The sequence below is a fragment of the Sceloporus undulatus genome, chromosome 1, assembly GCF_019175285.1.
Source record: "Sceloporus undulatus isolate JIND9_A2432 ecotype Alabama chromosome 1, SceUnd_v1.1, whole genome shotgun sequence".
Taxonomy (NCBI): Eukaryota; Metazoa; Chordata; class Lepidosauria; order Squamata; family Phrynosomatidae; genus Sceloporus; species Sceloporus undulatus.
This window is the reverse complement of record NC_056522.1, coordinates 229213695-229227255: the sequence shown is the minus strand read 5'-3', so window position 1 is coordinate 229227255 and position 13561 is coordinate 229213695. Positions and strand designations below refer to the sequence as shown.

Sequence of the window (13561 nt, the reverse complement as noted above, 5' to 3'; positions counted from 1 at the left end):
CAAAATATTGCTCCTAATGGAGATTACCTCTGAAGTCTTAAATTACCCGGGTGCAGGATATTGTAGAGACTGCCTCTCCTACATGACATCATCCTATTGTAATCCGCCTTGATTCCCTATCAGGAAAAGGTGGAATAGAAATAATAATAATAATAATAATAATAATAATAATAATAATAATAATAATAATAATAATAATAATAATAATGTTCCTTGGCTTTAGTGGTAATCATGAAAGGTAAAAGGTCTTTGTCATCATAGCAAAATTATGGAAACTGATGAGGCAATGGCTGAGATGCATTTAATGCTGAATGACTGTAAAGCTCTGCTAGTTACATATTTGATCAGGGAAACAAGAAAGGAGGCAAGAGATATAAGAAGGACAATAATGACCATTTGTTGTCAGAGCCAACTGGACTGGGTGTATTGAGCTGTAATGGCACCATTCAGGTGTTATCATGGAGCTTGGTGGAAAATCTTATACAGGAAGTTCCCGAACACTGTGCATAACATTTGAAAAAGTACTTGACCTGCCATAACTCCTAGTCATGCTGGTCTAAAACATCATGTCAGCATGGTGTAGTGGTTTGAGCATTGGTCTATGAATCTGAAGACCAGGTTTTGATTTCCCTCACATGGCCATGGAAACCCACTGGGTGATCCTGGGCACGTCACACACTTTAAGCCCTTCAAAACCCCATGATAGGGTCATATTAAGGTCATCATTTGTCAAAAATGACTTGAAGGCACACAACAACAAGACACCAAGAGGATTCCAGCCTCATATCCCCTCCTGCTTGACTTTTTCCTTTGGTCCCCCCTCACCAATCATTTAAAACTTTTAAAGGTGTGCAATATATATATATATATATATATATATATATATATATATATATATAGTGTGATATTACACTGTAAATTACCTAGGGACTTTTGGCTATTGGAAAAGAAAGAACAGTAATAAATGAGTAAGTAATTACTTTTTGTTCCTTGACAGATATTAAAAACTTCTTTTATTTCATCATGTTGTTCCATTATTGGAAGTATAGTTTGTTTATTTGTCTTTTATCTTTTTTGTTTGATCTTCTGACTTAGTTCTGGATTTTTAATTTTTTTAAAAAAAATCTTATAGAATATATATTGGTCCTAACTGATGTTATCTCTCCTGAATGCTGTGCAAACAGTAGAATTATGAATGTATATATAAATAACATAAATCCAATTCATCTATTGCCATGGAAGAGTAAGAAATCCAAATTACCATTCCAAATGATAGTATTTATATCCTGCTAGAGGTATTTTTGCCAATTAGAGTTGCTTTTCCAGATGCAGCATATGTTAGAAAGTGGAATGGCATCAAAGGCATTTCTTTCACCTTAAACAGATAGATAGGAAAGCAATGCTCATTGTAAGACACTGTTCCCCTAAGACCTATTAAAATTATTAAAATCTTTGCATGTTCATCATGATCGAATAGTAACGGACAGATGCTATGTCTGAACACCCTTCAGAAGTTGTTGATTTTGCTAAAGCTCACACTTTCAGTTGTGTCAAACTTTTTGTAGTAGCAAGATGAGCATTACTTTTGGAGAATGATGATACACTGTGGCAAAAAAATACAAAGAAGGAAAAGAAGTTGAATGACTGCATAAAACCTTCCCCAAATTCTAAATAATTGAATGGCAAGGTTGGCCTTAGTCCTAAATGGAGTGAGGCAGACATATCAGTTAGCTGGTACTGGTTGGGGAGAGAGCTACAGCAGCATCCTGGCTGTTCCAATATTGTGACTGTTCCTCTCTTGACAGAGAACAGAGTTCTATGTGAAACAGAACTTATCTCCTAAACTAGCCTGATGGCAGAGGGCACTGTGGTGAAGCAGACAGTTGGCAAGGAGCAGCCTCATGCAGACGTCATGGTGACTGCATGGGCTGCTTCCAAAATGGGCTGCCACCACAGTCCCAAGCTGACTGCCACCAGGAGATGGATTATTCCAGTCCCTTTTTGATCTGGCCCAAAGGACCAGATCATCGTGTGAGAATGGCTTCCGTTTGGGAGCATGCATTGTTTGAACGCAGTCTCCCAAAGCAGACAGAAGCCACTTTATTTTGCCTGTTTGTTTTGGGCCCTTGTTTCACTGGCAGTATAAAGACAAGATTTAAATGCCATTCTGTCTGTAACCTCAGGCAGAAAGGTGTTTGGGACCAATTTTAATGAATAATAAACTGTTTTATGAAGTTCTTTTACACAAAAAATATTGGAGAAAAGGAGACCGTTTCCAGTTTGCCCATCAAGAGCCATGGAGAGTTGTAAGTACATTTTTATAAGCTTGAAAGCAAGATTGGTTGATTGTTGGTAGATACTTTGTGTCTCTTTCTGAGGTGATGTGTTTTATTTCTTCCATGACCATGAAATCACTGGTATCATCTCTTCCTACACTATCACAGAACTCTAGTCATAATCCAAATTCAAAAATTAATAAAATAACTGATGTTTGATAACTCCCCAGAAGCAGAGATATAATACACTACTGAGAGGCTCCTTGAACATTTTAATTACTGCTTGCCCTTTATCATAGACACTGCCTCTGTTTCTTCATTTACTGATGGGCAATCTTGGGATAGTGATAACTTGATAACAATAGAAACAGGCAACAAGAACAGAGGATGACAGTGCAACAGCAAATGTCATGTGTACCTTAGAGAAGAAAGAAACTAGTCATTTTGTATTGATATCCTCAATAAGCAGTGCTTACTGTATGTATGTTATTGAAAAACTAAATATGAATTCATGATGCTTGAAGAAAAAATTGCATCTAGAGTCATGGCATTTGACATTTTAAAATGCACTGGTATTTTCCATTTCAGCGGCTTATTGTTTTCTTTTTCTTTTCTTTTCTTTTCTTTCTTTCTTTCTTTCTTTCTTTTTTTTTTTTGGCAGCTTTATTTTGAATGACTCCAAAGGGCACAATCAACAACAGGTTGCAAAAGAAAGAATATTAAAAGACCAGCAGTTTCCTTGGTCTATGCTGCCCCAGAGTGCAAGGTTCGATCTAATGGGGTTAAATTACAGAGATGACACTACAATCCCAGCAGAAAGCTCATCTCTTTTGTTCATTCTCTGTGGATTCCCCAAGTCAAAAAGAGATACAGGTAAAGAGATGGTCATTGTATTTAATCTTCCTGGAATCACTGATGTCTGGTGGCTTCCATTTCACTGGGATGATGAATCTGCACTGGGATTAAATGTGAACTTTAAAGGAGTTATACAAAGCACAGAATTTATCCTTAAAAGTTGAGACAAAATAGATTAATTGCCCCACTAACACAGAAGCCACCGAACATCACTGCCTGCAAAACCTATACAGAGTAGAATTCAACTTGAGAGCCCATCTGCATCACATATTTATAGCACTATTATTCCACTTTAACTGTCTGGGGTCTGTATGCTGGCTTTCTGTATTTTCCACTATGATATCCTGCAATTAGCAAAACAATGCATTATGGACAGGAAGTGGCATAGACAGAGGAGGTCAAGAGTTATCTGCTCCAAATTTTTTGATGTCTCTGTTAAGAGGGTGCATATTTGAGATATTAGAGCCAGTGTGGCATAGTGGATTGAGTGTTGGACTACAACTCTGGAGACGAAGGTTCAATTTCCAGCTTGGCCATGAAATCCACTGAGAGACCTTGGGCAAGTCACATGCTCTCAACCTCAGGGGAAGGCAATGACAAACTTCCTCTGAACCAATCTTGTCAAGAAAACACTGTGATAAGGTTGCCATAAGTCAGAAACAATTTGAAGGCTCACAACAAGAACAACACCTATATGAGATATTACTACCTTTTATTGAACAAAGTATCAAGTACTTTGAAATCCAGTTGGATAGCCTATGCTTTAAAGGGTTCCTTTGTCTTAAAGGAATTATCTCACCTCACCTCCAGCCTCAAATCCCTTAATCCCAGATTCAAAATAATAATAATAATAATAATAATAATAATAATAATAATAATATAAAAATAAGATTGGGTGGAGGGTCAGCATTCTTCTTTGATCAAACCATTTAAAACCCCTTTGAATCTGCCAGAACCCAGGATTTTGGCCAGAGAATCTCCTTAGCTCATCTCCTTCTTTAATGACTTGGTCTGAATTAGAGGAGTTTGATTAGCTAGTCCTTCTCTTCTTTGCTCTGTTCTAACTAAAAGTGTCTTAAAGGCACTAACCTCAAATCCAGGTTATAGTTTAGATTCTCCTCAGGAAGGTCCAGGGCACCAATTTTTACCAATATTGGAAAATATTGTCTATGCCATTGTACCTCCTCCCATTTGCACTCCCTTCTCTAGTCTGTTTCTATGGATAGATTAGAGTAGGTTTTATATTTCCTCTACTGACTGAATTTCTCTGTCTGCCTACTCCCCTCCTCTTAGCAGCTCCTATAACTTCACATTGTTTAACCCTAAACCCTCTCAGAACTACAGGTTTTCTCATTTGGGTTACTTCTTTCCCATCATAAAACAACTATGCTCTGTTAGACACTTAAGTGTATTTTGAATAAACTATTTGCCCTTTATCAAACTTTACCACAGTATTTACTCTTCCTCATACATTTCCCCATTTCAATAGATGTATGTGGATACAGGTTGTTGGCTCCAGTTTACCTAAGACATATAACTGCCACGTCACAAGATCACCCAGAACACGTGTGAATTTGTGTATTACAGTGTTCATAAAAATCACTTTCCAGGTTTGATGAGTTTCTCTCATGTACATCAGTAGCACAGCCCCTTCTTTAGTAACCAGTTTGGCTATGAGTGTAAACATCTATCACAGATAAAAAGTGTGAAACTTGAATTTCACCAGTCCTTCTAATTTATATTGCTCAAAGTGACAATTAATGTTGCAATCAGGATTTTTGATTCATGCATCATTCTAGCCTGAAGAACTGCTTGGCAACTATTAAACCCATTTTAGTAGCAATTTCTGTCTCTATTGTATGCATTTTATTGTATGCATTATTGTATGTATTTTCAGCCATTACCATTTTAAGTTATTGCCTGGTTTTGCAAATACAGGATTTCTTTGGAATGCACCGCAAACCTCACAAATGTAGAAATTTCCAAGGCAAGGGTGCACTTTGTCTCATAACAGCTTTCAGGAAGCCTGAAATGGGGATATTGGGTGAAAATCTTGAAATTCTTTTCCATCCCTAGAAACCACATAATAGAAAGATATCTTGCTCCTTTCTGAGTTTGTTTTATTCAGAACACAAATGCTGTGATGGTGGCAAAGCTCATCCTTGGTATGTAGAAGCTCCAAGGTTCAATTCCTAACATTTCTACCTGATAGGATCAAGTATGAGATTATGTGGAAGAGCTGTCTCTAAGACCCTGGAGAGCCACTGCCAATTGGAGAAGACAGTACTGGGCTCAATGGGCTCAAACCTGATATATGGCAGTTTCCTACTTTTCTATGCATTTATTGAAAGAATATAATAGTAAAAAAATGAATATACATTGCAAATCTAATGCTAACATATGTGGAAACATTCACCCCTTGCTTGTCTTGAACATACCATATCTTTAATAAGGGAAAGTACCTGGTCTAGGTGTTCTTGTACAATTTCATCCATTTCCAGAGAAACCTGTTGGAGATCGGCCACAGAAGCATCCAGTATTTGAAGGTTTTCGGTCAATCCATACAACTCCAGGAACAACAAGGTCTACTGGCACAATTTGTGATAGATGGCAGAACTGTGACACAGCCTAAAACGGTATCCAAGAGCAATTTCTTTAATATTAAACTATCAACTGTGAAGTTAATTAAAAAGTTACTCAGAGTGCAAATATGAGCTTTGGCCAAGGCTTTCTGTTACTTTTTACTCTTTTAAAATATAAATAATGTTGGATGTCCCAAAATCGTGTGCCAAGCCTAAGAAAACCCTGAAGGCATAACATATCAAACCAGCTGTTTCTCATTAAGGTAAGATTTATTAGCTCTCTAATTACATGTTTTAAAGTTTATTATTCAAAGGTGCTTGGCATTTATCAGGGGTGAAATAGAAATGCTAATTTCTCAGTGCTAGGGAAAGGTTATGTAAGTGGAGAAGCTGTATTAGCCAAGGGGGCAAACTACACATTTCACTGCAGGCAGACATAATGAAGCCCCCAGTGGTTCCTTCTCCTTCACAGAACATCTGCTGGAGGGGGTGCTTTGAAGCAAACAGAAAACAGTGGAGAAAGAAGCAGATAGCAGTGGAGGAAAAAAACATCCTATTTCAGCCCCCATTTTTAACTGAAGTTCATCTCCTTTTCGGGACACTGAAACACCCATGGCAAAGAAGGGATCAGAGCTGGGAAAAGCTATGTTTTTAGATTACAGTTCCCAGAATCCCTCCAGCTAGTACAGCTATGGCCACTGGCCATGTGGATCAGGAAATTCTGCAGAGTCGCAGCTCACAAAATAACATTTCCATGCTCAGGTCTGCAACCAGACAGAAGTAAAATGGGTTTGATGATGTAGAGAGACAGATTCAGAGAGGAAATATGGGACTTTTTTGTGTAAAGTTTACATGTGCTTGATTTACATTGTAAACACTATTTTCCATGCACACACACAAATAATGTTTCTGCACATAAAGTGCTGTTTTCAGTGCAAAACATCCACATGCAAATTTTGCACTGAATAAGCTGCAAATTACAAATATCCTTCAAAAACATCATAGTTTTCAAAGATTTTTCCAAAGCAGAAATAAGATTGCTAAAATATTGGCTGTTTCCTGCAAGAAATTTTTTTTAGTGAAGGCTAATTAGTGGGCTTTTCCCTCAAACTGTGCTGAGCTGCTGGCTTTAGGCTGTTTTTGTGTGTAGGGCAGAATGCACCTTCAGAGAGAGGATTCAAAGAGGAAATTTGGGCCTTTTTGTGTAAAGTTTGCATGTGGTTGATTTACATTAAAAACAGTATTTTCTACAGACACACACAAATAATGTTTCTGTACATAAAGTGCTGTTTTCAGTGTATAACATCCACATGCATAATCAATAACCTGTTTTTACCAACTTGATTTCTGACATATAGTTTGAACTATATGTCCCAATTCCCAACAGTCATGGGAATTGTAGTACAAAACATCTGGCAGGTGCCAAATGGGGAAAACTGAACTAGTTTGGATACCTTTTATTTCATTTGTTAGGAAATCAGGCAAATTCATGAGCACTGATTAGATAGAGAGCTGATAAGCTTTGATGGGTCAGGTAGGGCCTTGTTTCTTTCGTAGGTCTGAGACAGATGGGCCGAAAGGGGCGTGGCGGCAGTGATACTAGGATTCCAGACCATGCAGCAACTGTACAGTCCGGAACCCTAGTATATAATAGCAGTGGCCTGACGGCGGTGTCCCATCTGCACAGCTGCCACAATTTTCACGTAATGGATGCATAGCGTCCATACATCGCAGTGTATCCATTATGTCACAAGTGCGCCATTGGCACACTCACGATGTAACCTGGGCACCGGTAAAAGAAACCAGAAAAAACGGGTTCTTTTAACTCCGGAGGGAAGTCGCATGGTCTAGCAGCTGCAGTGTCCCACCAGAGTTAAAATGGGTGCCTGCAGACCGCCGTTTTCTGGAGGTCTGTACTAGGCCAAAGTGTCTTAAAAAGCACCACACCATGCTTTCAGAAACATCAGCATAGTCAAACTTTCTACTGTCAGTCATATTCAATATTCTGACTTAATTCTGAGGAGTGAAGATTTTCTTGTAAAGTGATTTATACACTTGGCCAAACTCTCTGTTTATATTTATAGACACTGATTGCTTAGGAGACTAATTTAACATAACACCAATGACATCTTTGTGCATCAGCTAGAAAATCTGAGACAGAAACCTTTGACACTGATCTAATCACACTATACTTACCATGCACCTCGCTAGCATTAACATACGTAATTACAGCCAAATACTTCACTTTTCTGGCTTTCAATGACCGTTTGCTATCACTGTTTTCCCATTCACCTTTGCTATTATGATTATCAGTAATGAAAGCGTCTGTGATGTGAGCAGTGTTCTCAGCTGTAATAAATAATAACAGAGGTGAAAAAGGCATGGGGCTCATTTTTGCTGTGATTGGTGGTAGACATAAAAACTAACATCACATCAGAATATAAGCCCTCCAGATTGTTTATCATTAAAGACCACAAGGGAACAATGGTGATCAAATGAGTCAGCATCAAGAATTTCATGAAAACAAGGTTTCAGTTTAACATGTCCATCCAGGTGAGGCCATGCAAATAAAGGTAGGCAGAAGACTTTGATATGGCAATAGACTCTGAGTAGCTACACAAATGATGCATTACTTTGGCCATTTTTAAAAAATCATACTGGCCCTATTCCATCTGTAGCCCATATTTATAGAAATGGATGATTGCCAAACTACACTGCAGTGTCTCCAGGCAGCAGCTGGCTCAAGAGCAGTACTTTGGACACTCTTGCTTAAAGTGCTTGAGGAAGTAAATCAAGTAAATTGTCCATTGGAGACTATTTAAAATATTAATTTCCTCAAATAAGTTAGAGACTGAATATTCCACTTGGAGCCATGTTTCAAAGCAATTAGCTACTGGCTGGCTTCAATGAGAAGGCATGGGTGGATATTTTCAATCAAAAGATGGAAACCATGACTCGTGGTGCCGCTCTTTGTTCAGGTTAGTAAAAGCTAGGCAGTGGTAAGTGAGGGATAGGAGAAGAATCACTGTACTTCCACATTAAGCCCTAGAAGGATTTATGGAATTTTGTTATGGGTATAGTGATGAAGTTAGGCATAGAAGTCCTAAATGAGGATGAAGCATTAGTTTTCAAGGGAAGAGCAATTGTGATGTAGGCTGAAAAAGCAAAGGCACCTGATGTCATGATATATCTTTGGTGCTTTTCTGTCAAAGATAATAAAATCTCAGAAAAAGGAGATAAGACTGATTTGGTGAACTATATCACATGCACCATTATTTCTCAGCAGAAAAGTGTATATAATAAACTCACCACTAGGAAAGTACACATCAATAAAGTTAATGTCTATGGGATTTCTTCTTTGCCACCTCCACATCTGGTCTGTTTTTGCTTTTGATGAAATGAAATCTATTCATTTTCCATGTATGTTTTCTTTCCAATGTATACATATTGCATATTTTTAAGTTGTACACATTGCTTACACATATTCTCCCAATACCTAAAGCATTAAGTACCATATTGCACAGATTTGAAATATGTGCATTGTTCAAATGTGCACATGTTTCTGGATATATTGGTAATCAGACATAAATGTGCAGACTTGCAAAGTGTATCCCTCTTTCAGCCAGGAGAAGAAATTCAGCCTGATAAAAGCGTGAACAAATGATTTCCTGGAGCAGACTTCTTATGCATCCTATCCGCCACCTGAATTAAAACAGCAGTTAGTGTTCCAGCACTCAGAACCATTATATGATGTTTTTAATATCATGTTTTAATGCAAAATGACTTCCTTTCTTGCATCTTTTCTTGCATCTGCTAGAATGGGCTTTATCCTTGTGCAATCCCATGCTTTGTATCACGAAGTTATTGTAGTGCAAAAAATGTCACCATAACAACAGACCTGGAATATCCTGATTAGCACTGGAGATGTGAAGCCCTTTACACATATCTTTTGGCCACATCTTTTCACACATTCTTTTGCGTGGCAGAACCAGACTGTGGGGCTTAGATATGTCTTCCCATAGCACTGTTGTTTTGAGCAAAATTGTAATCTTCTTGATTCCTTATACATCATTTCTACTTTAGCCAGGGGAAGATAGATAGATAGATAGATAGATAGATAGATAGATAGATAGATAGATAGATAGATATAATCTTGCTGTTCCTAAGATTATAGATGATCATGGTAATCTTGACAAAATGAGATTTGTAGTGCAAATCCACTGGCACACTAATTGATGTTTTAATTCAGGTGGTGGATAGGATGCATAAGAAATGTTAAGCCCCTTGAGAAACCATACTGAAATCAAAAGGCAAGTGTTTTGTTTTCAAATTTTTTGCAATTTCCACAAATACAATTTATGTAAAACACTATGCCAAAATTGTTCTGTGCAAATACTGTGCCTTTTTCTTAAGTGAACTTAAACACACACACACACACACACACACACAGAGAGAGAGAGAGAGAGAGAGAAAATGAGAACAGATAGAATCATAGAATCATAGAATCATAGAGTTGGAAGAGACCACTAAGGCCATCCAGTCCAATCCCCTGCCATGCAGGAAATCCAAATCAAAGCATCCCTGACAGATGGCCATCCAGCCTCTGTTTAAAGACCTCTAAGGAAGGAGACTCTATCACCCTCCGAGGGAGTGCATTCCACTGTCGAACAGCCCTTACTGTCAGGAAGTTCCTCCTAATGTTCAGGTGGAATCTCTTTTCCTGCAGCTTGCATCCATTGTTCCGGGTCCTGTTCTCTGGAGCAGCAGAAAACAAGCTTGCTCCCTCCTCAATATGACATCCTTTCAAATATTTAAACAGGGCTATCATATCACCTCTTAACCTTCTTTTCTCCAGGCTAAACATCCCCAGCTCCCTAAGTCGTTCGTCATAGGGCATATTTTCCAGACCCTTCACCATTTTTGTCGCCCTCCTTTGGACACGCTCCAGTTTCTCAGTGTCCTTTCTGAATTGTGGTGCCCAGAACTGGACACAATATTCTAGGTGGGGCCTGACCAGAGCAGAATACAGTGGCACTATTACTTCTCTTGATCTAGACACTATACTTCTATTGATGCAGCCTAAAATAGCATTGGCCTTTTTAGCTGCCGCATCACACTGTTCACTCATGTTCAACTTGTGGTCTACTTGGACTCCTAGATCCCTTTCACAAGTAGTTTCATTCAGCCAGGTGTCACCCATCCTATATCTGTGCATTTTATTTTTCCGCCCTAAGTGCAATACCTTACATTTCTCTGTGTTGAATTTCATTTTGTTAGCTTTGGCCCAGCTTTCTAGTCTATTCAGGTCATTTTGAATCTTGATCCTGTCCTCTGGGGTATTAGCTATTCCCCCTAATTTGGTGTCATCTGCAAATTTGATAAGTATGCCCTCAATTCTGTCATCCAGGTCATTGATAAAGATGTTGAATAGCACTGGGCCCAGGACAGAGCCCTGTGGGACCCCACTGGTCACTTCTCTCCAGGATGAAAAGGAGCCATTGTTGAGCACCCTTTGGGTTCAGCCGGTCAACCAATTACAGATCCATGTAACAGTTGCTTTGTCTAGCCCACATTTTACCAGCTTGTTTGCAAGTATGTCATGGGAAACCTTGTCAAAGGCCTTACTGAAATCAAGATATACTACATCCACATCATTCCCTTCATCTACCAAGCTGGTAATTTTATCAAAGAAAGAGATTAGGTTTGTCTGGCATGACTTGTTTCTCTGAAACCCATGTTGACTTTTTGTGATTATGGCATTGCCTTCTAGATGTTCACAGACTCTCTGTTTAATGATCTGCTCCAGAATCTTTCCTAGTACTGATGTCAGACTAACTGGACGATAATTGTTGGGATCCTCTTTTCCCCCCTTTTTGAAATGCAACAGATACAACAGGACAGGATGATTGCTCACAAAGACACAACCAACGCATCCAAAGAAACAATTTTTACTAGTTCATGCAACCAGACAACTATTATTGCATTTTACATTTTACAAAAGCCTGATGTCTTGCAGTGGCTCACAAATGATCCCTCTCCCTTGTTTACTGTGCAAGGACAAATCAAACTGGGATTTGCATCCCTAGTGTTAATATTCAGAACCATAACTCGTCTTTATCTTATGATCATCCTAGCCCATGCTTGCAAGTCAGTACAAAATTTTCCATGAAAATCACCATTTTCATTCTTTCAGTAAAGTTGCTCACTTAGGCTGTGTACAAGCCATCTACCAGAAAGGGCATTTTTAAATCTCCAGTATATGCAAATAAGCAACCACTTTTTGGCTTACGGCAGAATTTTGCTTAAGCTTTAATTGAATCTTTCTTTTCTCCAGTCATACTTAATAGAATTAACACACACACACACATACACACACAAACACAGATACACTTCAAGGCTGCCACAAATTGCCCTGCCACAAAGCAGGAAGGGGTGGTAGAAAATAGTTTATATCAGACATAATGATAAATTAAAGCAAGGGAAGATGTAATCATCCTTACAATAGATGGTACATTGATTACACGATTCCTCAATTTTAAGCTATTGTTTCCTCTCCAACCCACCCATCTCCTCATATAGATGCAAGCGTTTGTTCTCTTTTATAATCAGCCCAAGAAAGAGGTAGAATTTGGACCATTCTCTCTTTAGTTCAGTTAATTTCTTTCTTCTCCACACTGAAGGTTAATAGATGTGTATACAAGAAAAGAAAAAGGAAGGCAGGTGGCTTGAATCTCAGGAGTGTTTATAAATTGTTTTATGCATAATGAAGTGAATGATTCATTAAGCACCCCATAGTAATACCAGCTCAGGGAGGTCTGAGCATCAGACTCTATTCTTGGGGTCAGGGTTAATCCGCGCATACACACACACACACACACACACACACACACACACACACTGTTCCTCTATCTGTACATTTTTGTAACTTTATTTTTATTGATAAAAAAGAAATGGGAAGTTGTTTAAAGGTTGTGTTATCTAAGAAACTAGAAGAAAGGCAAAATCTTGGGTATAGCCTTAAGTTAAAGATATATGATGGTTTCATAGGAACAAAAATAAAGGGGCTATTCAGACTACCTTTTACCCCGGATCAGGAACCGAATTATGCACGTGAAGTTCATATTCATCCCAAATATCCCACAAGCGAATCAGAGGCTTGCACACCCATTCTGGGGCAAATGCCCCTTAGCGTGGGTCATTTGGAAGCAGAGTAAAAGCTATATCTCGGTAAATATGAACTTGCCCCCGATCATGGTTGGGGCAAGTTCAGGGGAGGAATTTAGAGGGAGGGCAGTGGGCAGAACATTCCCTCCCCTTCATTGGAGGAGGAGGAGGAGGAGAAGGAAGGAGCCAGAGGAAGGATGCAAAGGGCAATCGGGGGTAACGGAGCAAGAGGAGGAGGAGGAAGAAGCCAGAGGAAGGATGCAAAGGATGATGGGGTGAGCAAAGGGCAACTGGGGTGCCTGAGAAAGGGTCACATTCAGGGTAGGTCAGAGGGAGGGCACAGAATGAAACAAGCCTCCCTCCACACCAGACAGCTCTCTTTTTATTTTTAATTTTTTATATATTTAACAGTCTATGCGCATAGTTCTACAGGTAGATACATATATAGATAGAATGTGTGTCTGCTTGTGGTACTTTCCCTTTCATTTGCTTGCTCCCAGCAGCATGCACTTTGCAAAAGGCTTTTTTTTTCTAAATTATTTTTATATGCGAATGCTACAATGTGAATGCTACAAATGTTTCTCTTTCAGTTTGGCAAAGTGATACAGAATGCTTTTGCTACTGTCTGTAAGGAACTGGCTGAGGGAAAGCAAAGGATGCAGAGATGATATTCAGGTGAGGAAT

General features: G+C 38.8%; 1 long non-coding RNA gene across 1 annotated transcript in view; it reads right to left on the bottom strand.

Annotated features, from left to right (window-relative positions):
- Positions 1 to 46: 46 nt before the first annotated feature.
- LOC121919649 overlaps positions 47 to 13561 on the bottom strand; it is a 36268-nt gene continuing 22753 nt past the window's right edge. The window contains exons 2-3 of the long non-coding RNA XR_006101545.1: positions 5594 to 5759; positions 47 to 116 (exon numbers count right to left, since the gene is read on the bottom strand). This is a non-coding gene — a long non-coding RNA (uncharacterized LOC121919649). The remainder of the gene's footprint in view (positions 117 to 5593; positions 5760 to 13561) is intronic.